A 27,921-nucleotide genomic window follows, 5' to 3' on the forward strand; every position below is an offset into this window, starting at 1 on the left:
AAGAAATACAAAAAAGTGAAGAAAATAATTTGTTAAAAATCAGTTTAGGCCAAATGGAAAAAGCAACACAAAAGGCAAATGAGGAAAAGAATGCCTCAAAAAGCAGAATGGGCCAGCTCAAAAGGGAGATTTAAAAAAACTATCTGAAGAAAATAACTCCCTCAAATGCAGAATGGAAATAAAAGAAGTCAACAACTTTGTGAGAAATAAGGAAGAAATAAAACTATATCAAAAAACCCCACAAAAATTAAATGAAAATGTGAAATATCTCATTGGAAAAATAACTGACCTCAAAAACAGATTCAGAAGAGATGATTTAAAAATTATTGGGCTACCTGAAAGTCACAACCAGGAAAGGAGCCTAGACTTCAGTTTTCTTTTCTTTTTTTTGCAAGGCAAATGGGGTTAAGTGGCTTGCCCAAGGTCACAAAGCTAGGTAATTATTAAGTGTCTGAGACCAGATTTGAACCCAGGCACTCCTGACTCCAGAGCCGGTGCTTTATCCATTGTGCCACCTAGCCACCCCTAGACTTCATTTTTCAAGAAATAATACAGCACAATTTCCCTGAGATCCTAGAAGCAGAGGATAAATAGAAATTGAGGGAATTCACCAATCACCTCCTGAAAGAGATCCCAAAAGAAAAACTTCCAGGAATATTATAGCCAAATTCTAAAACTCCCAAATGAAAGAGAAAATATGACAAGCTGCCAGAAACAAACAATTCAATCACCATGGCTCTATAGTCAGGATTACACAGGATCTGGCAGTGTCTACATTAAGTACTCATAGGGCTTGGAATATGATATTCTGGAAGGCAAAAGATCTTGGTTTACAACTGAGAATCAACTACTCAGCAAAACTGAACATCCTCTTTTAGGGAAAAAGGTAGACTTTCAATGAAACAGCAGACTTTCAACTTTCCTGATGAAATGACCAGAGCTGAACAGAAAGTTTGATCTCCAAGTACAGGACTCAGGTGAACCATAGAGGGGATGGATGAGAAAGACTTATTATGAGGAACTAAATGATGTTGAGCTGCTTGTATTCCTACATGGGAAGAAGATACTGACAACTCATATGAACTTTCTAATTTATAAGAGCAGCTAGAAGGAGCATATATAAGGCACAGGAAGGAGCTGACTATAATGGCATAATATAGTAAAAAGATGGAGTCAATGGGTGATAAAGGAAAGTACTTGGAGGAAGAGCAAAGAGAGGAAGAAGGGACTAAGATATCTCACATAAGAGTCAAGAAAAAGTTTTTATAATGGAGTGGATCATGGGGAAGGTTAGGGAGAATGAGTGAGTCTTCATTCTCATCAGAAATGGCTCATAAAGGAAACAACATACACACTTAATAGGGTATAGAAATCTATCTTACCCTAGAGGAAAAACAAGAGGAAAGAGATGGAATAAGGGGGAATGGAGGGGGAGAGAAGGAGGGGAGGTGATAGAAGAGGGGGAAGATAGTGGGAGAGGGTACTCAGATATAACACACTTCTGAATAGGGACAGGATGAAAGAAGAGAGAGAATAAAATAAATGAGAGTGGGGAGGAATAGAGTGGAGGGAAATTCAACTAGTAATAGAAACTGTGAGAAAAATATTGAAGCAACTTCTCTGGTGGACTTATGATAAAGGAGGCAACTCATCCCAGTGACAGAGCTGTTGGAATCTGAACACAGACTGAAATACACTCTTCTTTCTGTCCCACTATTCTTGAGGTTTCTCATCTTTCTGGAGGGGGAGGCATTTATGTTTACTCTCACAACAAGACTATTGCAATAAATAAAATAAATAAGCCAAAAAAAGAAAAACTTGAAGAGTAGGGAAGTCTTCTCCAGGAGGCAAGTCAGTTTACAGTTGAAAAATTAAAGCATCACACATTTTATACAATTTCTCCTACTCTCCTAATGGTTGAGATTTTTCAACCTTGTGTCTTGAAACTTCTTGTGGCCCTTTATACCAAATACACTCTTGAAAATTTTTATAGACAATCCTACTCAGATTATTTCCCTTTGTCTCAATAACTTCATAGTCACAGCTACACTCATCTCTCCTTCAGCCTTGTATCAATCTCTTGACTATTTCATTAATTTGCTTCATTTACTATTCTATCAATTTACTTAGACTAATTATTCCACTTATCTTTTCTTACTTTGACTTGTGTACACAGGCAAAACATTTATCAAACACTTATTAGGTACCAATGTTGAGGTTACAAATACAAGCAAATGAAATGTTGCCTACCCTCAAGGAGTTCAAATTCTAATTGAGGTTCACAACACATAAAAGGAAGATGGAAGAGGAGACAGAAGAAGCAAGGATGAGGGGAATCTAAAGAATAAAGTACCTTCCTCTTCTAGAGACTGGTTCTATTATTTCTTAGTCACGTCATATTGTACAAATATTTTCCCATCCTTGCTCAATGTATCATCAACTATAGTAGTGGACAGTCTTCATTTTGCTTATAAGTGAAGACAATGACAAGATAAAAGCATAAGAAACATTTTTATCCCAGGAAATAATATGAGTATAAGGAAAAACAAGAATTAACCATTTATTTCCCATGACTACTCATGTTAACACTAAGCTTCATGAGCCCTTTTAAATATTTTCTTCCAGTCAGAATTCAATAGCCTTTGCTTTGGATGATCCAAAAAGGATGTCTTCCCTAAAGTGGAGAACCAACCTTGTTAAATGTTTCTGGAAAGATGAGCAGAGCAGGTGTACCTTCTAGTTACCTCTCCAGGATGTGAGCTGTAGATAAATAACAGTATTCCTTTTTGATGTTTAGAGTTTTGGAGGCAAAGGGAGGATAGTAAGAATAAGCAAAAAAAAAAAAATGCTGCATTATCTCATTGGTTACCATGCTGAAAGAGAAAATGATCAGCAAAATGAGACTGTCCCTTATGGTATAATAAAAAAAGAAAGTCATTTATCAATAATCTAGACATTGGAATTTGAACCCCTGCTCTAGAATTTATTAGATATTTGACTTTAAGCCAATCCCTTCACCTCTCTAGGCCTCAGTTTCCACAATGAAAAATGAAGAAATTGAACTAGATGAATTCTAAGGTGGCTTTCACCTTATTAATTCATTAATTAATTAATATTCTATAACATAGAAAGACTGCCAAAGTCAGAACTGGAATCCAAATGTTCCCACTCCTAGTAAGTACTTTTTCCTCTGTACAATACAATCCCTGGTTCTGCCAAATAACTTTATTAAGGTCAGTCAATAGAGTCAATATGAAAGTCTCCTCCTCCCCCCTTCCTGCCAATTGGTCTGAAAAATGTATTAAACCACTAGCCCTCTTTCTTTAGAATCTGAGTTCACAATAAGTTATAATTATCAGCCAAACAGCAGAGCAATGGACCTTTACCTACCTCTTCAACATCAAATACCTATAAAAATGCAATTTAACACAAAAAATAATAAAGTCAGAAACCATCCTTAAAGGAAATTAGTAGCTAGGGAGAGAATATGGGGAGGTGACTGAGGGACCATTTTAACTATCAAATATTTAAGAAAACAGGAAGGATAGACTTAAAGTAAATGTAGAAGGGTTGACCTTGGCAAGGTGAAGGGCCACCTCATTATCAGAGACTGAAGTAAGAGAGAAAAGAGTAGGGAATATTTTTTTTAGATTTTTTTTTGCAAGGCAAATGGGGTTAAGTGGCTTGCCCAAGGCCACACAACTAGGTAATTATTAAGTGTCCGAGGTTGGATTTGAACTCAGGTACTTCTGACTCCAGGGTCAGTGCTCTATCCACTGTGCCACCTAGCCGCCCCTAAGGAACGGTTTTTAAGAGGTTTCAAAATGAAGAGAGAGTTGCTGGGAAAATGGTATCTAATTTCATAGTAAAGCTGAAAGTTTAGGAATAGGGGAATGTGTGGAAGATTTAAAGAGAAAAAAAGATCTGGGATAGCTCTTATTGACAATGGGATAGGGAAACAATTAAGGGAAAAAATAAATGATTACCTTCCTGCAATTAGGGACAAATTGAGGTTAATCAAGAAAAACAAGAGTGTAGCTATTAGTAGAACACCGATGGAGGATTATTTCAAAGAATCAAAAATTCTTTTAAAAAACTCAACCTGGGAACTCAGAAACACAGAAGTAGAAAAAGAAATTGGACAGAAGAGAAGAAAAAGACCATGACTAGGAAAGAACATGTGAATTTTATGTAAAACAAAATAACTGACATTGAAAGGCAGAATAGGAAGAGGCAATTTATAGCTTCAAAAAAACATGATAAATGAAAAATATGAATATTCTTCTGTAAGAAATAATACTTAAAAAACCAAGCATAACTTTTAAAAATGTGAACAACAAGTATCAGAGGAAATCCTCAGGTGTGAAAATCCAAGGCAAGATGGGGTAAAATTTCATAAATTCTACAAAAAATATAAAATTTCATAAGCAACCAAAAGAAAGGCTCTGAAATTATAAAGTGATTTTGATTCAAATGAATCAGGATTACCATCTAATCATAAAAAAATGAGAGAAAAAATAACAGAAAAGAATATTATAAAAGCAAAAGTCCTCAAATTGCAACCAGAAATTATAAATCCATCACAAATGGATATTTCAACAATAAGATGCTTTTAATCATTCCTGAAATTTATTTTAACAATGGAGGTAAAGGGGCAGCTAGGTGACGCAGTGGACAGAGCACTGGCCATGGAGTCAGGAGTACCTGAGTTCAAATCCAACCTCGGACACTTAATAATTACCTAGCTGTGTGGCCTTGGGCAAACTACTTAACCCCATTGCCTAGCAAAAACTACCAAAAAAAAAAACAATGGAGGTATGTATAACATTCAATTTGCAAACATTTCAGACAGAAATGCACACACATATGTGTGTGTATATATATATATATATATACACATACATACATAAATATATTTATCAAGAAAAGACTAAGCAATGAAAGATATCATCTCATTTCTATAGTCTTGTTTAAGAAAAATTTTTGCTTTGTTATTTTTAACTTCTCTAATTCCTTGAATGGAAGCAGTCAGGAAAAGCTGTCACTTTGGGAGATGCTGTGTTGTCATTATTCAAAATTGTTCTTGTTAATGCAAGTAAAATTGTAGAGGTAGGGATAGGATTTTTATTTGCTGAGATGTGAGTCTTAGCTTTGCCTAACATCATATTTCCTTGATATGAAACTGTCACTTGAATATGATATTTGACTCTGATCTTACCTGACTCCCTCACACTTTGAAGTTTATTTGAAATGTGGAACAGGAAGACAACAATAACATTATTATCAAAATGTATTTTAAGCCCTTAAAAAAAGAAAAGGTATTGAATTAGATGACCCCTCTTTTTTTTTGGTCTAGATTTGTGATTTCATTGGTAGAGGGAACTTTCATCCTGCCTCCAGCTTTTAGGTTCTATAATCTTCTATTAGTAGGTGAAATTGTTTCAAAAGTTCAAAATCTTTTAAATATGTAAGCTGGTACCTATTTCCTCTTTTCTTAAGATATTATCAACTTAGAAATTACAAGAAAGGAGGAAGGAAGCATGTTTTACTTAACAAGAGTATTAGACTGAGAATAAGACAAATTGAGCTAGCCACAAGTATGTTAGTGACTATATGACTATGTTATTTGACTTTTATGTGAAAAATAACCTATTCTGACATACCTGGCACATTCCATGAAAGCCTAGTTTGTCAAATGTGGCTAATACTTTGGTGTTTCTGCAGAATTTTTCAAATGGATATTTTCTTACAAGAGAAAGTTTGCTGGGTAGAGGAAATTAGGATGGTAATATTCAGAAATTAATGTGATGCAATAATAAAAGGACTCAAATTTTAAAAAAAATATTCCATTCACATTTCATAAGTAAATAAATACCATGTACTATGCACCAGGGTTATAAATAATCGATTGAAATAGTCCTTGCCCTGAAGAAGCTTGTATTGTTTGTAAGTACTGTATTTTACTTCTACATTATTTCACAGGTAACATTTTGTATAATGCAAGGTAAATGCCTAATATGGTTTTTCTACCTTATATGACTTCTCTATTTTAATTTTGAAATGTAAGAGCTGTTGCTCTAGTTGTTTTACAATTAACAATCCCTGACAAATAAAATAATCTTGATCAAAGGCATTTTGATTCAGGGTCCTAAATATGAAGATTCACAACTATAGATTTTTTGTAGCTACACTGTTTCCATGCCTCTATTCAGCTTCTTAAATAGATCTCTGGGCCTGAAGACCCTAATCAGTTCCTCTCTGTGTCTATCAGAGTAGGAGTAGGACCCTATATGAAAATTACTAGCCTATATTTCAGAATGTAAAAAAGAAGGCTTGGTGTAAATCCAAAAAATGTCCTCATGTCACTTCTATTTTTCTGTAGCAATCTCATTATGATGAAGGCCAAGACCAGGAATAAATCACTCTTTCTCATCAATACAGAGCAATCTCTGCAGACCTGGCTTTCTGCCTAGCCTCATTTATTGACAAGTGGTTGTTCTCTGGCTTGGTCATAGCCAACCTCCTGGCCTGATCCCTTGGCTTGACCATTGAAGAGATGTGTAGGGCTAGATTCCAAAACAACTGAGTCTTTTATACAGAGTTAGTTCTAAAAAATCAAAGAACTATTTTTAGTTTTGACAATTCAAGCCCATGCAAAATCCTTATGATTGACAGGAACTACATTGAATCTTTAAAACGATTCCTTATTCAGGAAGATACTTCTGCTGTACCAGATATCATTTTCAAACTACTAAAATCAGTCAGTTCTGGATTCTAGCTCTAGCTAGTTCACCAACTCAATATGTTCAAGGAGAAGACAGCTCTAAATCCAGGATTCTATAACTTTTGTCATGTTTGAGATATTATGTACATAACTAATTTGAGGGGTGGGATGGGAGATGGCAGCTGTGGATAAAAATGAATACATAATGTAATTCACCAGGGACCATAAAAATATCACCCCAAACATAAATGATCCTCAGTCTGGTTGAGAGAATAGCCAATTAAGTCATAACAGAGGAGGCCAAAAGGTTAAGTTCCAGGTTTCTTATGCCTATCTGTAATATGAAGTTCCTTGCCACAAACTCCATGTTGAGCTTCTACAAGGTCTTTCAGTGATAGAAGAAAGATTGAGATTAAGGCAACATTCTTGGAGATTGCAAGAGTAACATGGCAAAAAAGAAAAATCAAACTAGCAAGACTAGTCCTTAAGATAATTTAGTAAGAAAGATGTCCTTTTTTTACCAGTCTATGCATATTTTGTACTAACTCACTTCTCAATCTACTTCCCAGGGAATCTGAGATAATCAAGATGGCCTTATAATTTGCTTATTCATCCTTTCTAATTTGCCAAAGGGTGATGGAATAAATTGACATAGTTTAGGATGACAGAATTTAATAGTCTGAAGATGCAACATAGTAGGTTAAAATCACCTGGTTCTTAGAATAGACAGGAAGTATAATCAAGTCATCTTCTTGACACAAGACAGGGAGCATGGGTTTAGTGCTATATTAACTTCCAAGATGAAAATGTGGTCAAAGAACTCAGAATAATATGACTGTATAATATAATACGACTGTATAATCTGGAGTGGGACAAGTAGAAACAGGAGTCTTAATTCTTGGATAGTCAGGGTTGTGGTGGAGAGAAGCAGAATACTTCACTTTTTATTCTCAACAGCATCATATACACAGTCAGACAAATAGTTTTCAGTGCTTGTGATGATAACCTATCAACAAACATTCATTAGATGTCTATCATATTCCAGTGACTCTGCTAGGAAAAGAGACAAAACTGAAACAATTCTCCTCGGGGAATCTTCAATTTTATTGAAGATAACAAGAAAGGGGAAAATCTCTCTATCTTCATTTAAAAAAAATCTTTCAGCTATATTCTATCAATCCTGAATTAACCTTTAAGAAAGATGAGAAATATCCAAATAGAAGAAAATGATCCTGAGCTTTTGAGTGAATCCAAGAAAAAGGGCCTTTACACTTGCCACAATACTTTGTCACTCTCTCTCATTTCAGAGTCCATAATGAATGTTCAGTCATATCTTAGATGGTGGAGGGAGACCATAGAATTGGTCTAGCATGAGTCTGGCCATATGAGTTCATCCAAGAATTGTCTAAAATGTCATATAATAATTGTGAACTATCTCTGAGAAAGGTCAGCTTTAGTTTGGAATTTGAAACTAGTGGACTTGTAAAAAGATTCCAAATTAGTGTGGTTCAGCTAGATAAAAGTCTAGAGATTAAGAGACATCCTACCTGGAGCAGCTGCCCCTTTCTGATAAGAGAAGGACAAAGAAGAGAACACAAGCCCGAACAGCACTCTCTGACTCAGTATATCTCACTTGTTCAAAGCAATGGATCATTGGGCACAATATTAACCTGTCTCCCAACACCTGGGGTGGAAAGCCAAGTGAAGCCAGATTAGGAAGGGAAGGGAACACAGAAAACCCTGAATGAAAATCTTTCCTCACTTGCCCTGCAGCTGGACATTGTCACCCAGCCTAGTATTGGTAGTAGTTTGGTTAAAAAAATAAACAAATGGGGCAAAAGCTTGGTTAAAGAAGCTTGAGTAGGGACTTGAAGATAGACTGAGGTCTCTCTTTACCAGTGAGTGTGACCATGTCAAATCATTTCAATTCTATAGTCTTCCCTCTGTTAACTATTTCCTATATATTTTGTATATAGCTTATTTGTATATTGTTGTTTGTATATGTCTTCCCCATTAGATTGTGAGCTCTTTGAGATCAGAACTGAATTTGTCTTTTTTTGTATTCCCAGTGCTTAGCACAGTATTTAGCACATAACAGATATTTAATAAATGCTTATTGATAGACAGTTTCTTTTGAATTTTTTCTCTTAATTGTTTTGTCTATCCCCACCAGTATCTGGATTATGAATCTAGCATCAGTTTAGTGGTAAGGGTAAAGTATTGAACTCAGAAAAGCACTTAGAAGTATTCAATTACCATGATGTCCCTGATACAAATAAAGTCAAACTTTTACATTGCCCATATTTGGCTTAGAAGCCAAGGTTGCTTTAGGAAGTTGTCAACAATTCCCTCATTGTACCAGTGTCACTCAGAAACATGTTGGCTGGAAGTCAGCCTTGGCCTGATTAAAGGAAAGGAATTTATTGCCACCTTGGGCTTCCATGTGATCCTTTTCAAAACTTTCCTTTCTCTCTGGAAGGCCCCTTTATTTGAAATTTCACCAGAACTGAATATTCATTATATTGAATATTCTTATAACTTTTGAAACTTACCAAAGATTCTCAACTTGCTGAAAGTAGTTATACCATCTCACTACATTTTATTTCATTTTCCTCCACTATGTTTCATCCTTGAGTTATAAGTGCAGAAGGGCATATATTTTTCAGATTAAAAGAAGTTAAGCTTCATTTTACTCAGAAAATTTATTTTTAGAATTCGTATTTTAGAATTTGAAATTTAAGGAAGAAACCTGGGGATTACATTAATGGATGCATAATTCTCTCCTTTGCTTTGCATGTTTTTCTATCCTCTCTGTCTCTCTGTCTCTCTGTCTCTCTCCCCTTTTCCCCCTTCCCTTCACCACCCTACTCCTCTCAGAAGTCAAGGACAAATTTGCAAAAGATCCATTCATATTAAAGTAAATGGAAAATGGCAAGGAAGGAGAACATTAGTTCAGATGCTAATATTTGTATCTGTCATAAAACTAAACAAAGTGAGATAATCAAAGTGAAAAATGCTTTTAATTTAATTTGGAAATAAAATATTTAAATTCTAGTAAGTATCAAAACAAAATAGAAATGATCCTATGATCATGTAGCTAGCTAGTAAGTATACTGCAGAATGCTGGACCTGGAGTCAAGAAGGCCTGGGTTCAAATTCAAACTCAGAAGTTTACTTGCTGTGAGATCTTAGACAAGTAAGCTTAATCTGTCTGCTTCAACTTTCTCATCTTTAAATTAGGATCAAGTGAAGAATTATTGGAAAAGTACTTTTCAAACCTTAAAATGCAATATAAATGCTAATTATTATTATTATTACTATTATACAAAGTAGAACATATTTATGCCAGTAAGAAACAATCTCACATTGCCAGGCTCATTCCTCCTTTTTTTCCATGTCCACTCTTTTATCATCACACCCCCATCAGAACTGATAATATTTATAATGATAATATATATTATCTAAAATAATATAAAATGATAATAAATATGTCAATAACAATTCACTATCTCCCCCTTATACTTCTTTCTCTTACTCCCCCCTCCTCATATACTAAACCAATCCTAGGAATATGTTTTTCAGTTTCTAGCAATTTATTAAATAATTCAGAGAACCACAGATTTAAATATGGAAAATTACCTTAGAAATCATCACCCAATAAACACTAAGTACCTACATATGGGATGCAGTGTGCTAAGCACTAGAAATACAAACATGATGTCAGATAGCCTTTGCAGTCAAGGCTAAGATGTTTAGGAAGGCCATACACAGGTAACCAGGGATGGAAACTTCAGTATAGACAACTCAAATAGAACCTGGGACATAAGGATCCCTGAAAGGTCATACATTGACTTAGAAAATCATATAGTAACATCATCTATACTCTACTGTATTAGTATTGATTTTCTTAAACATTTCCCAATTATTTTAATCTAGTTCAGGTCCTCCTCTGGAATACTGCTGGCAGCAATACTCCTGCATTTGATACCTTGACTATCAAACCTGTTTTTTGCTAGTAGAAAATTGTAGTATTATTCTGAGGATTTAAGACCAAGGAAGTAGTCAATATCAAAAGCTAAAAAGAAGTCAAGATGATGGAGAGAAATAAAAAGCCATCATATTTAGTAATTAAGAGATTTATAACCTTTTAGATGCCAGTTTTGAACAAGTGATAGGGTCAAAAGCTGTTTATATTTGAATAAATGGTAAGGAAGAGATGGCATTAAAATATAGACAACTCTTTCAAGGAGTTTAGCAATGAAAGGCAAGAAAGGTATATAATTAAAATTTGGAAAGGATTTTTGTCACCATGGGATTCATCTCTGCTTCCTAGGTAAGGAAACTGAGTCTGAGAAAGGTTAAGCTAGTACATTAAGCCTAGTGCTCTGTTCACTATTCCTACTAGCTACCCAGATGATAGTTTGAAGGGATTGCATAATCAAATGAAAAGTAGGCATTGGAGGAAGAGCAAGAGGTTGGAAAAAGAGGTTGTTGGGTCAAGAACAGAAGTAGAAACAGTAGTCATGGTAAAGAGAATGGTCAACTCTTCCCCAAAGAATGGAGAGGAAGGATGAAGAAAGTTTTCAATAAGGCAGAGAAGAGACAGAGAATTTATTTTGGTTTGGCTCAATTTCGTCAGTAGTATCCTTTGCTGGGGTAGGGGATAAGAATGGTCTGGGAACAGTAGCAAAATTTCTATTAATCTTATTAGCAGCCCACAGTGCTGTATAGTAAAGATCACCTTTTATTACAATAACCTTATTTGCATTCACTGATTAAGAAATGATGAAGGGTTGAGACATTTGATGAAGATTGACTTCAAGTTTACTTGTGTGTATTTGATAACCAGATATTATGCTGCAATTCACACCCTCACCCTAGTCTGTGGTAAAAGAAAGCAATTTCACTTAAGAACATAGGATAACCTTGAACATTTTGATAAATGGGAGAAAGATTTCAGATATACAGCAATCCAGATGATTTGGAAAGATAACTTTCCTTAAATGAGCATAGAGTCAGAAGACAAATACAACTTTTCAGAAGACAAATAATGCCAAAATTAATCAACTCTTTTGAGACAAGGGGAAAGAGTTTTGCAATTGTGAGCCACACTGCCAGATAAATAGGGGCCAGATAAATGAGATGACTTAAATAGATGAAGTCATTAAAAGATTTAATTCAATTACATCTCAACTCAGAAGTTCTGACTTTCTTGAAAGTTTTGAGCAGCAAATAGTATATACTCCCATTGCACTCCACGGGTAACCTAAAACAAAGTCTTCCCCAAAGAGATTGTCAGAAAGGCACTTTCTCCCAGGTAATCTCTCCAGATCCCCTGGAAACCATGAAAATAAATATGCACTAGTGAATCTGTGATTTAATTTCTGTTGCTGCTTTCTTAATCAAAGAAACATGCTTACAAAGCTCTTCCTATGAGCTAATTTTTAGTATTTTTCCCTTAAATATTCCATAAAGGATTCACTAAAAGACATAGAAGACTTTTCTTTTAAATATTTGTTTGTCTTTCATTTTGAGACCCAAGCTATCCCTTTTCCCCCCTTGCAATCTCAAACCAGAGTAGACCAACATTTGACACAGTGTTTGTGTGTGAAACCATATAATACACATTTCCACATTTAAGTTCCTTCTCTGGAGGTGGATAGCATGTTCTTTAATAGGTCCTTTGTAGTTGAATTGAATATTCATATTGCTCTGAATAGCTTAGGCATTCACAATTACTCCTTGAAAAAAATTGTTGTTATTGTATGTAAAATTCTCTTGGTTCTATTCATTTCATTCTGCATTATTTCATTCAAACTTTCCATGTTTTTGTAAAATGAACCGTCTCATCATTTCTTATAGCACAGTAGTATTACATCACAATCATATACCATAATTTATTCAGTCATTCCCCAATTAATGGGCATTCCCTCAATTTCCAGTTCTTTGCTATCACAAATAGAATGCTACCACAGAGAGAGCTACTATAAATATTTTAGAACATTTAAGTTCTTTTCCTTTTTCCTGATCACCTTCGGAAACGAATCTAATACTAATATTTCTGGTTCAAAGGTATATACAGTTTTATAACTCTGTGCAAAATTCCAGATTGTTCTAAGACTTATTCATCTCCCTCAATATATTGAATAAAAGAAATTTAGAATAAATGCAAATATTCTTACATCTCTACTCTAGTCATTGACCACTGGCCACTTCCTTAGAAGCAAACTACAATCACTACCTAAGAAAAGACTGAGGAATACATCCCTTCTATCCTCTTTCCAATTCAGCACTGAAAATCATGACTTACTTGAATATAGTTTAGAAGCCAAGGGTCTAAATATGTGACACAGAAGGCAAAGAATCATAGGCAAACAGAAGATTAGAAATGTTCTTAGCGATCATGGAGTCCTCATTTTATAAATTGAGACTCAGGAAAATGACTTGCCCAAGGTCCCACAGCTAATTATAAGTGGAGTAAGGACTGAAATGTAGGGCTCCATACTCCAATTTACTGGGTTTTTCCCCATTACATTTCACTCTTCCAAAGTCTAGAATCCAACTGCTATTTATTTGCAAAAAAAAGTAAAATGGAGTCACAGCATGACAGAAAGTGACTTTAAATGATTAGAGATTCACTCCCCATAATACCAAAAAACAATATGTGGGGAATCAAGGATTCACAGGGCTAGAGGAAGTTCTCCAAAGGTCATTCTGTCTATAACCCAGTATACATTGTGTCTAGATCACCCCCCCCCCATGACAGGCATTGCCTACTCTTAATGGACTCAATTTCACATGAGGATATAAGATATCTATCTCCCAAACTTCTTCCAAATGAAATAAAATGCCATAATCAGTTGGGATACAAGTGCTATAGTCAGAAACATTGAAGTTACTCCCCTTCAAAGTTTCTTGGGCCAGTTTGGCAAAATTTCCAGTGTCTAAAGCGAGCTTTCCACTCTGTGTTTAGATCAAAAGCTGGCAGAGATGAGTCACTACTAATACCACTGCCAAACTAAGCTGATGCTTGCCTAAGAAGAAGGACAAGGTTGGATGGGGAGGGGGGCGGGGCATGGATGAAGCTGGTAGAAGGAAAGAACTGTATCTCCCCCCAAAAGGTTAATGTAGCCAGAAACAAGAGGAGGAGAGGATAGAAAAGTGATCTTTCATTTGCCATGTCTCATTCGTCACTCAAGCTGTGCACTTAGAGGTGCTAAGGAAGTATTAAAGATGTGGCTTGGGAGGCTCACTTTAACCTCCAATTGGGTTGTTCTGTATCTTTTTTGGCACAAATGTCAGTGTCCGTGGTTCAAGTTTCCTACAGTGTGGCTTCAGATGCCAGATGGAAAATACATAAAGCCACGGGTATTTGGCAGAAGTTATTATCTACAGCAAGCAATAGGAGTTAGCTGTCAAACACAGAGATAACTGAATAAGGTACAGTATGGTCTTACCCACAGTTTCCTACCCTAGAACATAAAAAAGTGTAAAAAAAATAAAGAATAAAAGTGTTGGAGATTTCCCTAATAGTGGTCATCTGATTTCTGGTCATATGCCTTAGTCTTTAAGTAGATTCTTAGTCTTTTCTGACCTTTGATGTAAATCTGTTTGCAAATCTTGGAAGATGACCATTTCATATTGGTGGGTGATATTCTGACTATGTAGTCAGCTAAGAGATAAGAGTGCCAGGCCTGGAATCAGGAAGACTCAGACATTTATTAACTGTGTGACCCTGGGCAAGACACTTAACTCTTTTTCCCTCGGTTTCCTCATCTGTAAAGTGAGCTAGAAAAAGAACAAACTACTCTAGGATCTCTGCCAAGAAAACCCCAAATGAGGTCAAAAATACTCAAGCACGACTGAAATAACTGGACATCCACATTCTATGCATTCCCAGAAACGTATAGGTCTCTAGGAAGAAGTCTTGCTTGACTGTGTATTTCTTGTTAGTAAGAAGGAATCAGGAAACTTTCATGAGCAAAATTGACTTTTATTGAGCAGATAACCCAAAGGTTCTTTATGTCTCCACATATCTGGGTGTTTGAAGACAACAAATGAGTACTTTAAGAGAAACTGATTTATAAATTTAGAGTGAGAAGGGTTCTTAGAAGAGTCCAGTCCAACCCCCTCATTCTTAAAATGAGGTCAAGAAAGTTAAATGACTTGGGCAGAGTAACACAAGTTAGCAAATTGTAACATTCAATATTTGAATCTAACTCTTCTATCTCGAAATGCAGAAGTCTTTGCACTACACCATGCTGTGATGCCTCTTTGTACCCAGGAAATCTACTAAGATTTGAATATTTGAATATTGCCCTTAATCTAATTTACCTTTCATCTGCTTCAGAAAATTGTTCCTTCAATCACTTATCTCCAAACCTTCTGAGTGAGTCCCCAAAACTAAAAAAAACCTTCTGTGACTTATCTCTTCAAGTTATTAACTAAAAAATTTCCCTCCCCTTTATAGACAAACTCTGAGAAAAAAATCTATCTACATCCATAGATGATGATGATGATGATGCCCTTTGTTCTTAAAGAAGACTATGCCAAGCACATTAATTGGATTTGAGTGAAGGGGGCTATGCTGTCACCAGCCTCACTTTCTCCTTCAGAGTCATCCATGTCCAGTGATCAGATTTGAATCAGAACAACTGGAGATTACCCTGGATGAGAGGCAATCAGGGTTAGGTGGTTTTCTCAGTGTCTAGTGTCAAGTGTCTAAGGTCGGATTTGAACTCCAATCCTCCTGACCCTAAAGCCAGTGCTCTATCCACAGTGGCACCGAGCTGTCTAAGATATGGTCTTAATATTTAACATTTCCAGTCTTATCAATCCTTGCCTCACTTCTTGAACTCTATGGTCCTGCCAAAGTGCTCTTCTTGCTTCTCCACACAAACAGCACTGTCTTCCTGTCTTTGTGACTTTGCACTGTCTATCACTTGGAATACATTTTCATCTCCCCTCCATCTCTCAAAGTCTCTTCTTTCCCTCAACATTCTGCTCAAGACACTTTCTGAAAAAGGCTTTTTCTGATTCCCCCAATAGCATAAAATTTGTCTTGCATTTATTTTTATATATCCTATATAACTTGTTCCTATATTACCATCCCTACCCTCACCATGGAATATAGGTTGTTTGGAAGCAAGGAATATTTCATCTTTGTCTCTGTATCTTTTCATTAGGAGCTCCCTCCATGATAGCCCAGTTAGGTAGGTTGATGAAACCAAATATGTCAAATGAGAGATTTGATTATTTCATCTTAGGGATACTGTACATCTTTCCCATAGATTCATCCTCTGATGAGGATGGTTCTCCTTCCCCTCTATTCCCCAGCCACATACACATACACTTTTATACATTATCATCAAAGCACTCGGGGGACTAAAACTTCATACTACTGCTATATAACTATATTACTCATAAAGAAGGTTATATGGAGGGGAAAAAAGGTAAAGTAAAGGTATTTTTCTTTTCAAACCTTCAAAATACCTGTGATCAGTGTCTGTGTCTGATATCTCTAATATAATATAAATTCCATAAAGTCAGAAAATTTTAAATCTCCCCCAACACATAACATAGTGCTCTTACAGAGTAGGTGATTATAATGATTTTTGTGGAGTAGTTGTTAACCTTCTTTTTGTATTTTTATCTGAATAAGGCCCTATAAAAGTTGAGGCACTCATTTAAGATCTTAAGAACCAGTGTTTGAAATCAAAGACAGAAGGGACCATGTCTACTAAAATATTCATAGCAGACCTTTTGACCAAGAACTGGAAATCAAGTGAGTGTCCATCCATTAAGGATTGACTGAACTGTGGTGTGAATAAAATGAAATAGGAAAATATTCTGTATATGAGAAATTCAGAGAAATTTATATATACTGATCAAGAGTAAATTAAGCAGAATCAGGAAAACAAGAGGAAGCTAGGTGTCAGAGTCAGTAGAGTTCTACACATGGAGTCAAAAATATTTGGATTAGAATCCTTTCTCATATATATAATAACTGGGTGACTCTGGCAAGTCACTTACCTTTATGGGTTTCAGTTTCCTCATTGGGAAAATGAAGGAGTTAAAATCTATGGCTTCAAACATTCCTTTCAATTCTGAATTGTGGGCTTAACAATGACTATACCATCATAAATTAAAAGAACACTAGAAGAAAATGAACATGCATAATTGTACTGAAATGATTTCGTCCCTGCAAAAAGAAAATTATATGAAACACCCTTCCCTTCTTTTAAAAGAGATGTTGAGGCCAATATAGACATTGGCATACATGGTTACCACATTGGCTGTTTTTATTGAAATCAACATTTTATACCACTTTAAAATATTCAAAAGGCTTTACAAATATCACTTCATTTGATCCTCACAACAATCTAGGGGGTTGGTGCTATTTTTATCATATCCACTTTATAGATGAGACCCTGAGACAGAATGAGGTTAAGTGATTTGCCTAGGGTCATAGAGCTGATAAGTGTCTGGGATCAAATCACATCAAACCACCTAGTATACTTTTCTGTTTTTGCAAACAAGGGTTCAGTGCTTCAATTGTACAAAGAAGAAAGTGAAGAGAGGTGGGTATCTAGAAACAACCAACAGACAAAAGGCAATAATGCTTTTAAAATTATATTTATACATGTATATGTAAATATATCCATATATATATATATATATATATATATATATATATATATATATATATATATTTATACTTTTTAAAAAAAGAATCAAAGTCAGGGGTCATGTCCTTTTGCTGCCAAAATCACATCTAAGTCCTCAATCATTGAATTTAGAACCAAAAAGAACCTTATGACTCCTCCAATCCAAATGCCTTCCTAAGCCATAATCATTCCCTATAAAGGCTATGTTAAAAAAAAATCATGTTAAAATGCTTCAAGGCCAGAGACACCATTTTATTTTAACTATATACCGCATTGCCTTAAATATAATGACCCCGACCTTCCCTGCTTCACACACCCCAAATACAAAAGTCCAGTATGTTCTGAACTTCATGCTTATTCTCTTGTTCATGTTGAGAACTGACCCAATTGTGAATACACAGGGCTTGTTGGCAGGTTGGAAGGAACCAAGGTCTTCTCCCTGGATACAGCTGACCTAACTAATTTCTTATAGCCCTATTCCAGAGACCCAGTGAAAGATACTAGGAAGAAAGACTTTTCCAAGATATATTTTTGGTAATGTGCTTTACAAGGCAAGAGAAATAAGCATTAGTGTTTTCAAATCATTTCAACGGTGTGTTTGTGGAGGTCTTTGCAAATTCCAGGTTAGTGCTAATGGAATTATTCAAAAGCTATGCCAGGTTTAAACTCAAAAATAAGAAATAAGTCAGTGAGAAAATTTGCAAAGACCTGAGGCTGCATGTACAACATGATGGGGTAAATGGAAGGTATTTTAGATAAAATCAGAGGTAGCACACTGCTCTCTCCCTGTTCCTTCTGCCTCATTTCTATGGAAGGCTTTCTTGGGGCTGTGGTACTGCCCATGTTGAACTTTGCAGCAGACAGACAATCCACATACTGCTCTTCATCCATTTGGAAAGGGCAGCAACTATATTTAGAACTTGGCTTTAAGTTCCTTTGAATCCCTAAGTTATCTCCAAATTTGAATGAAGGTTCTTGGAAAAGACTCATAAATAATAAATAATAAAGCCAGGATGCGAAATAAATCCCCCCACACAACAGAGATTGGGTGGAAGTGGTTAGTCTGAACTAGATGGTAGGAGTCACTGAAGATCTCTAAGTAGAGGAGTGACTGCTATGCAGGTCTAGATCTCTAGCCCTGAACCCCTGCCCCATGTTACTATAGTCTGCTGAACCAACTAATCACCTAAATGTCTACAACTACTATAAATTTACTGTGTCCAAAATCAAACCCTTCATCTTTCCCCCTAAGTCTGCCCCTCCCACTAAACTTTCCTATTCTATTGATATCACCTTACAGTCATTTCACTACCATCAACTCTTCCTTCCACCATCCTAGTTCACACTTTCCAGTCACTCACCTGGGCTTTTTCATTATACTCCTCACTAATGTTTCTGATTCTAGAGTCTCTCCTCTCTCCAACTCAGGCTTCATATAGCTAATTGATTACCCTAAAGCATAGGACTGACTAGGGCATTCTCCTGCTGAAAATCTTTTAAAGATTTCCCCATCACCTCTAGGATGAATTGAACATGCTTCCAACACTTTCATTCTTCTACAATCTGGTTCCAACCAGTCTGATTTCATTTTATAACTTTCCCCATATTTTATGTTTCAGCCAAACTGGACTACAAACTATTTCCTGGGGGGTGGCTAGGTGCTGTAGTGGATAGAGCACTGGCCCTAGAGTCAGGAGGACCTGAGTTTAAATTTGGCCTCACTTGATAATTACCTAGCTGTGTGACCTTGGGCAAGTCACTTAACCCCATTGCCTTGCAAAAAGCAAAAAAACAAACTATTCCCCAAACTCAGCCACAGTGAAAAACCTGGATTCAGAAAAACCTAAGTTCAAAATTAGCCTCAGACACTTCCTAGTTAAGTGACCTTGTGCAAATCACTTAACCTCTCTTTGCCTGAGTTTCCTTAATTATAGAATGAGAGTAAGAATAGCACCTACCTACCTACCTACCAGGGCTGTTGTGAAGATCAAATGATATAATAGGGTAAAATGCACAGCATAGTGCCTGACTCATTAATTAATACTATTTTTCTTCTTTTCCTTTCCCTTCCAGGCTATTGTCTCTTGCCTTAGGTCATTTGCCCAGGCTAACAGCCAAATCATTCCCTCCTTATGTCTGCCTTTCTGTCTTCTTCCATGAATGTTTTCCACAGTCCCAAAGCTGAAAGAGTCATCCAGCACCTCAAATATTCTTGAGCACTTTGTTTAGAAGATCTTTCCTTCACTATCTTTCCATCATTATCTACTTTAGATTTTTCCAGTTACATGTCAATGTCTCACTTCCAAGAAGATGTTCCTTGAAGACCTGAACTATTCATTTTTGTCTTTGTATTCCCCCACACCTAGTAAAGTGTCTTGAGTAGAATAAGTGCTTCATAGATCTAAATGATTAAAATGACATGTCTGAGTCATTGAAAATATGACAAATTATTTTCTTTATACACCATTTAAGAAAGCAGGAAAATGTGTAATACATTTAGGAAAGAATTTAAATCCCAAATAGTAAAAAAATGAACAGGAGGAAGCTTCAGATACAAGGAAAATTGCTTGTGGGCAGCTTCAATCAGTCAATACACATTTATTAGATGCCTATTATGTACCAGGCATCAAGCTAGTCACTGAGGATAAGAATATAAAAATGAGAAAGTCCTCAATTTCAAGGAGCTGAAATTAGGATTAAGAAAATCTTAGTGAGTTCCAGCTTTGCGACTAATTTGCTGTATGACCTTAGGAGGCAAGTCACTCCAACTTCCTGAGCCTTCTTTTCCTTATGAGTATAGTTGAGTTCACCTAGGTGATCTCCAAGGTCTCTTCCAACTTTAAAAATATCTCCAGTGATGCTGGACAAATACAGTGCTTAGAGTTCTCAAGGTCTTTCAAAGTTCTTTATTGACTTCCATTCATTGCTAAATGTAGGGAAAATGATGTGTCTCTTCTCATTTAGTACTTAATTACTGTAGTATCCACAACAAATTTAGAACTGTCAGATCCTGAAAAGGTTCACAAAGTTTACATCAAATACAGTCCTGTCCTTATTGAAGCCTGTAACCAGAGTGGAAAGCTCTAGACTTGGAATCAGAGAGTGAAGATTTGAACCTTCATCCTTCCACTCATAGTTTGGGGGCAGGGATTATAAAAATTGTATGACAGACCTCTCAAGAGTTGTTGAAAGGAGTTCTGTAAATAACAAGAGCTTTATACATGTTCAGCTGTTGTTATTAGACATTTTGGATTTCTTCTAAATGATCTGGCTTCATGGGTCCAATTTGAGTTTTATTTCCATGTGATCATGGAACCTCCCTGGGATCATTTGAATCTCCCTGAGTTTTGCTTTTCTCTTCTACAAAAGACTTAAGTCCCTTCCAGCTCTAAATATATGATCATATGTTTGTGTGGGCTTTATTTCTCCTTCATTCAATCTCCAGTTCATCAGCAAAGACTCCAACTCTTTTCCTTTTCTTCCAAACCTTCCTTCTGTTTATTTCTTCATAAATTATCTCTTGCTACTTAACATTTACTTCAAAAAGACCTTTCATTGTTTAAAACAGTTATTATTTCATTGTATCCCCCAGCAACCCAAAGATATAGTTATACAGAAAAGATATTATTCCCATTTCACATACTAAGAAATGGGAGGCAATAGAAAAATGACTTGCCCCAAGTAAACATAACCAAAAGACTCAGGAGTAGATCTTCTAACTCCTATTTCTATGCTCTTTTTCATTTGACATACTCCAGTTGAGATAGGATTCTAAAAAAGAAGTTTTCTTCCACAGAAAATATTTTCCCATCCCACTATCACATCAACCCTCATCTAAAGAACAGATCTTGATTTGCATCTTCTTTCTCTACATATCTTTCTTTGTACAATACCATTTAGGTATATAATGCAATGAATGGGTTGTTTGTTACCTGTGTTAATCCATTAGTACATTTTACAAGCCAAGGAATTTTTTACAGTGTTACATGTTACATGTTACAATATTATATGGAATATTCAGATGAAACATAGAAGGTATTAAAAATAAATTTTATTATGATGATTGTTATTGTGGTATGAAAGCTCACTACTAAGCAAACAGTGGTGAAAGCAATCACAGCTCAGCTCACTACATGAAGATTGAGAAGACACAAACCAGCATCTTTATTGACTCTTCTCCAGAGGACAGCTATTAGAGTCTCTACCTAAAAAACCAATATTCAATGGAGTTTCAAGGATTTAGAACTGAAAAGCCCTAACAGATTATCCAGTTACACCATCTTATTTTATAAATGAGATTATCCAGGTCCAGAAGATCTGAACAATAGAATCTGAAATATTTGTATATGGAAGGGATGGCAATAATAATTTCACTTTGGTAGCTGGTGGCTTTATATGTGTGTTTTTACAAGGAAGGATTCTTTCCAAGCAAATAATAATGGTGATATTAATAGCAATAATAATAACAATTAATATTAACATAGCACTCTAAGGCTTGCAAAGCATTTCACAAAATTACCTCATTACTATTATTATCATCATCATCATCATCATAATTACTATTTTACCAATGAGGAATTTGAGACTTGTTTAGAGTTGAAAGGAACCTTCTATGTTATTGCTGTTCAGTCATTTTCAATCACATCCTATTCTTTGTGATCCCTTTTGGGGTTTTCTTGGCAAAGACAATGGAGTAGTTAGTCATTTCCTTTTCCAGATCATTTCCTTTTTCAGGACTAAGGTAAACAGGGTTAAGTGTCTTGTCCAGACTCACACATCTATTAAATGTCTTAGGTGAGTTTTGAATTCATCTTCCTGACTCCAAGTCTAGTACCTTACCCAGCAAATCGACTAGTTGCATATAATCAAATGGTTAACCATAATCCTCACTCTCATTCATAAACATGTGAAATCAAATTTGAATGAATATTAAGAAGAGCCTAGAAGGGATTTCAAATTGCAACCAAAAGTTTAGAGTCTAACCTGGAGATAACAGTATTCTCTTTATTATAAGTTCTGATTGTTGGTGTTGAGTTGTTTAGTCATGTCTGACTCTTTGTCATCATATAGACCAAATCTCACCATGAAATTTTCTTGACAAAGATCCTGAAATGGTTTGTCATTTCCTTTTCCAGTGGATTAAGTCAAACAGAAGTTGAGTGACTTGACCTCGATCACACAGCTACTAAGTGTCTGAGGTCAGATTTAAACTTAGGTCTTCCTGACTCCAGACCCAGCATTTTGGTGTGATCATGATAAGAAGCATCTTCTGATCTGGGAAAGGTAATGCAAGAAAGGTACAGAGCAGAAGAGGAAAAGGCTGAGAATAGAATACCTGAAGTCCTCTTTCCTAGAGTAGAGGCAGTTGATGGGAAGAAGAAAGCACTGGACCTAGTATCATGCACACCTGAATTCAAACCTAGTTTCATATACTTCCTAGTTTTATGTCCCTTGTCAAGTCTTTTAACACCCATATCTACCTTTTCCCTTATCTACCTCTTGCCCTTGCTAATATATGACTCGACTCCTCTACCATACATAAGTGTGAGCCTCCAAATTCCTTTCACCAAGGTACTGAGATTGCAATTCTTTCTATATGTAAATATATTAGAATGCATATTAATATTATTCTCTTCTGAGTCTCAGTTCCCAGAACTGAGGAACCAAATGAGATGTAAGTTCCCTTCCAACTCTAAATAAGAGGATGAGGTTGTGCATAGGCACATTTTCCCCTGAGCCTGGATAATCTGGGAAGTATAAGCTTCTGACTCCAAGCACCACAATTCCTTCCCCCTCCAAGTATTCCTATTTGAGATTCCTCCAGACATTAGGCAGTATACTACAGATCCTGGTTGACTCTCTAGACTAGACACAGAGAAAAGAGAGTTAAGAGATTTCATGAAGCCTACATTTTTGGAGAATAATAAATAAATTCAATAGAAATATTTCTACCTAAGCTTTGCTCTTACTTCAATAGCTAGTCCAAATCCCAGATCCCCAGTGAATTAGCCTCCCCTGACTCCTGATCTATCCCTCATGCTCACTCCCATAGTAGTACAGGAAAGCTCAACCCAAAAGATATTTCTGGCCCTATTTTACCCCCTTTCTCAATGCTGGCTTTTGCTCAAAAAAGTACACAGTGTTATTCTTTGCATGAGGTCATATGCCAAATATACTTTCTTCATAATTAAACTCAAGCCAAATCTGTGTGGGCTTCATTAGTTTGACGAAGGCTGGGAATATAATGCAGGTTGCACAATTTTCCCTTGCTAGCAGAGGTTATATAATCAATAGATCTTATACAACTTATTATAATATACCTACTGTATAACACCTGCTGTTGGGTAGGAGGTAGTCAGCAGAAGTATTATAAATGTTTTGATGAGTAGGACAGACAAATTATTCTTCCTGGTTCTGAATTATCAGACTTTTAGAAACTCAAAACCTCATTCATTCTAGCCAGTCTAATATGTGATTTCTCTGATAAGGAGGAAGAAAGCTTAAGTTCAGAATTTCTTAGTTTTGTCCAATCCTGGATCAACCATAAGCAACATAATATTGTTGTGGAGTCTTGATGAAGCATAGTAATAATAAACTATATTTTATTTTTATAATTATGGCTTCATGAAACTTAACTGCCAAACAAACCAGGTGGTAAAAGTAAACACAGGTGACTGATTGACTATTTGGAAAATACAAGTTGCCTTTGGTGTAAAAAGGCAAAAGGTTCAAGAGGGAAAAAAGTAGACTAAAATTTTTTTAACCTCTTGGAGTGAAAGTTAAAGGAATAAGCTGCTTACAAAAACAATGGGGTTTGTCTGGAAGAGAAAGAAAGAATTTTTGTGAGAGTGGGTGCGAACTGACAAAAAAAAGTCCACAAGACGAAACTCACATACAGATGTGAATTTGTGAGAATGGATGTGAATTTTCAAGTTTATATGAAAAAATTTTTCTGACTTAAGTGCTTGTGTGTGTGTTTGATTTCCTAAATGATATATTATTCTTGAATCCAACTGAGTGGGTGAGGTCTGCAAAGCAATGAGATATGTCTCATCCTTGTTTCTGTATGAAAGAGATACATAGTAGATATATGTAGATTGTGGGGAGAAGCAAAAGATTCATTGTAGTAAGTGCTATACAGAACTAAGAGTTGTGGAAGTGGGCCATCCTTTCATTTTAAAATATATATATATATATAATTTTTATTTAAAAATATATTATGTATATTTGATTTTAAAATATATAATATATATACACATTTTCACCTGTTTCACAGAACAAAATTCTAAAGAATAAAACCTCTGTTTTTCAAACACACACACACACACACACGCACACACACACACCTCTCACAAAATAGTGTTATTATACAGATATATTAATTAAAATAATATTTAAAAGACACTCTGGCCTTAGGAGATCAGTCCTAGGATGTTTTAATAATGATTTTAAATCAAGATAGATGAATTTTTCCCCATCAATCAACAAGTAGTACTCAGTGCTAAGAATTCAAAAAAAAAAATATATTAGATACAGTTCACAATGAGAAGATACCACAAACGTGCATCCTTATCTCCTTCATAGAAACATCCTCCCTTAAAGTTCAAAAGATAGAATATTTTCTTTCTGCATACTTCCTAGACTTGTCTTAAGCTCCAGATACTATTCTATGCTACTCTTGAAGAGATGCTTGAGAAGGGCTGGATTTGGAAAAGAGTGGAACAATTACACAGGTGTCAGGGTTTCTGCCCTCTATCCTGGCTTCTAAGGAAACATACCAACCCTATGCAATTCTATTTCCCTTCATTGGAAGGGGAGGGAACATATGAGGGGGAATTCTCTTTCTCTGATATTCTCTGAAACCTACTAACAACTTCCCTTCACAAATGTTCGTAAATCTACTTTAAATTTATAGATTATAAAATCAGGTGACTGTTTTTTTTTAAATTCCTCCAATTAGTTTAGTACTTGTTAGCACAAATTTATACTTCCCTGCTTCCTTGTCCATTGTTGATATTGTATATATTAATCTATCTTTCATTTCTCTTTTTGATTGTTTAGACTAATATTAGGGAACTTTATGCTCTATAATCCCCCTGTGTCATAGTCATAGTGAATTCACATAGGCAAAAGCTGGCTGAGTGGTTGAAGCTCAGCTGTTTCCATCTCTCCCACACATCTCTCTCTCACCTCCAGCATCTCCACAGATGTCCAGTTCAGATGCCTTAGTGAGGTAACAATACAAACTAAGTTTTAGCATAAAGTCTTATTCAAAAAGCAATACAATCTAAGGAGTTGAAAAGGCTTTGGACAGCAAATGAGGAAGAAAGCTCTTCACACAAAACATCTGAATGATGCGATGGAAAGGAAACCTGAGAGTCATGCCAGTTATTGGAAAAATAACTGTTGTTTTCTTCCTAGAATACTATTTAAAGTAGGGGAATCAAGTGTCACATCACAGGTAATGACTGGTTTGGAAAAGGTGAGCTTTGGTAGGGAGAAATCCAGGGCTACAGGAGTTACCATAGCAACCAGTCTTTTCCCCAAATCCACTGCCTTTCTCCAAATTCTCACCCTCAAACCAGCCTAACATATACCGGCATATCACTGACAGTAAATGGGAAACTGAATCCTTGTTCAGTCCTTCCAGTTTTTGTCCCTCTGTTATCTTGCCCTAGTTTTTATAGGAGCCATCAAGCACCTAGCTACAAAGACCTGTTGCTGAGCAGCCTGCTATAGAAATTATTTTTTCCCTGCTTAAAATCAGTTGATACAATTCACCCAAAGCAAGAATCTGTCATACTGGACTCTCATTATTTGTACTTGGAACCTACCCAGTAATTAAAAAAAAACTCTAGGAAAATCTCTCTCTCCCTTTCTCCCCCCCATCACAATAATCTTTGAACTGCTCTTATTCTTCCCTCACTCCCTAAAAGACAATGTCAATCCTCCTCTGATCATTGACAAGCCCCCCTCCCCTTCCCATTGGGCTAAAGATGAAGCCGTCCTCTCAACTTCAAAACAACCTTTGCTCAAATCAAGTTTTCCAAGATGAAAAGGATTAAAAACCAGTGCTGTTTGTAACTATTGTACTTAAAAAAGGGAAATTATAGATTAAGTTACAGAAGTTGCAAGAATCTGATGAGAATTTTCCTCCTCAAAAGAGAAAAAGAAATATAACAAGAGCTAACCAAAAAGAGATAACCAATAAGTTTCTACAGAGCTTTTCTCAGATAACATTTGTGAAATAACTTTTATATGTATTTTGACATGGGAAAGATGTCTGTTAAGGGATGGTGTCACAACTCAGGAAGATAGTATGAACTGTGTTTCATGTTATTCATCTGTATTCCGACTTTGTCATCACTCTATATTCAAACTTTCACAAAGTTCAATTTGGAACCACTTTCTGAAATATTCATTCCCCACCCCAAGCTTCAAGAGGCAAAAGTAACAATCCCAACAAGGACCAAATACTTTGTGGATCAGTAACTAATTTGCCAGAATGAGGAAATGGCTTAAATAGGCATCAAATTTGCTCACTTCAGTGACAACAGGAAATGTCACAGATTTTTTTAAGAGAAAGAAAAAAGAAAGGAGCAATAAATGGTCACAACAATGATAGTATCTGTTCTTGGCAACAGTGTGAAGGGCTATTCTGAACCTTTCCTGCTTCTCATTTTTCAACCATTTCGTGGAATGTCTTATCTCACTGATTAGAGTAAGGTGCTGAGAACGCCAGGGAAAGGAGATAGTTTTGCTGACAAAACACTTTTCCCCCACATCACTTTCAAAGCAACAGTTATCTGCATCCTGAGGCTTAGGGGGTTGGGCAAGGCAGATGATTATTTCCCCCCTCCAGGAAGAGACATAGCAGATTTTCAGAACTCACTCTAAAGCTTTTTTCTATAACATGCCCAAAATGAAGAGAGTCCTTTGTTATGATTTCATATTAAGTCAAAAGTAAACATATTCTTATTTTTCCTTGGAGAGCTCTAACACCAAATTGTGAGCCTTGGCTTCCTCAGAAACTCCAAGGAAATGCTGCCTTTCCCAAGAAAAGAAATTCTAACTAGATGTCAATGAGCAAATTGAGCATCCAAGAGCAAACTTTCAAAGAACCTTCCTGGTAATTAGTGGTTAAGCAATGACATCATAGATCACCTGAGAGGCTCAACTCCTTTAACAATGAATGGCACAAATAAGACACAAATAAAATATTTCTCCTGCAAACACCTGCACTTTTAACTTACAAAGCACATTTCAGGACACTCACAGGAATCTGCTGCTCAAAACACATCATATTCAGAGTTCACTAACATCTAATTGGAATATTCTTTCCTAAAATGAGCTGTGATCAGACAGGTGCTAATTTGAATAAAGAGCAAAACAGAACTGGGGATCTGAGCTCGACAGGGCTTTTGTACATGCCAACGACACATCTTATTTCTCCTGTATTTGCAACATTCTTTCCAGAGGATTGGAGACCACCTCCAAGCTCTGGTTAAGAAAAGAAAGGCATAAAAGGAC

The 27,921-nt window shown here is 35.9% G+C and overlaps 1 protein-coding gene across 9 annotated transcripts in view; it reads right to left on the reverse strand.

Annotated features, from left to right (window-relative positions):
• The window catches only part of CACNA1C (calcium voltage-gated channel subunit alpha1 C), a 970,192-nt gene that overhangs the window by 698,651 nt on the left and 243,620 nt on the right, over positions 1–27,921 (reverse strand). The gene's annotated exons all lie outside the window — the stretch shown is intronic.

This window comes from Macrotis lagotis, chromosome 7, assembly GCF_037893015.1.
Source record: "Macrotis lagotis isolate mMagLag1 chromosome 7, bilby.v1.9.chrom.fasta, whole genome shotgun sequence".
Classification (NCBI taxonomy): Eukaryota; Metazoa; Chordata; class Mammalia; order Peramelemorphia; family Peramelidae; genus Macrotis; species Macrotis lagotis.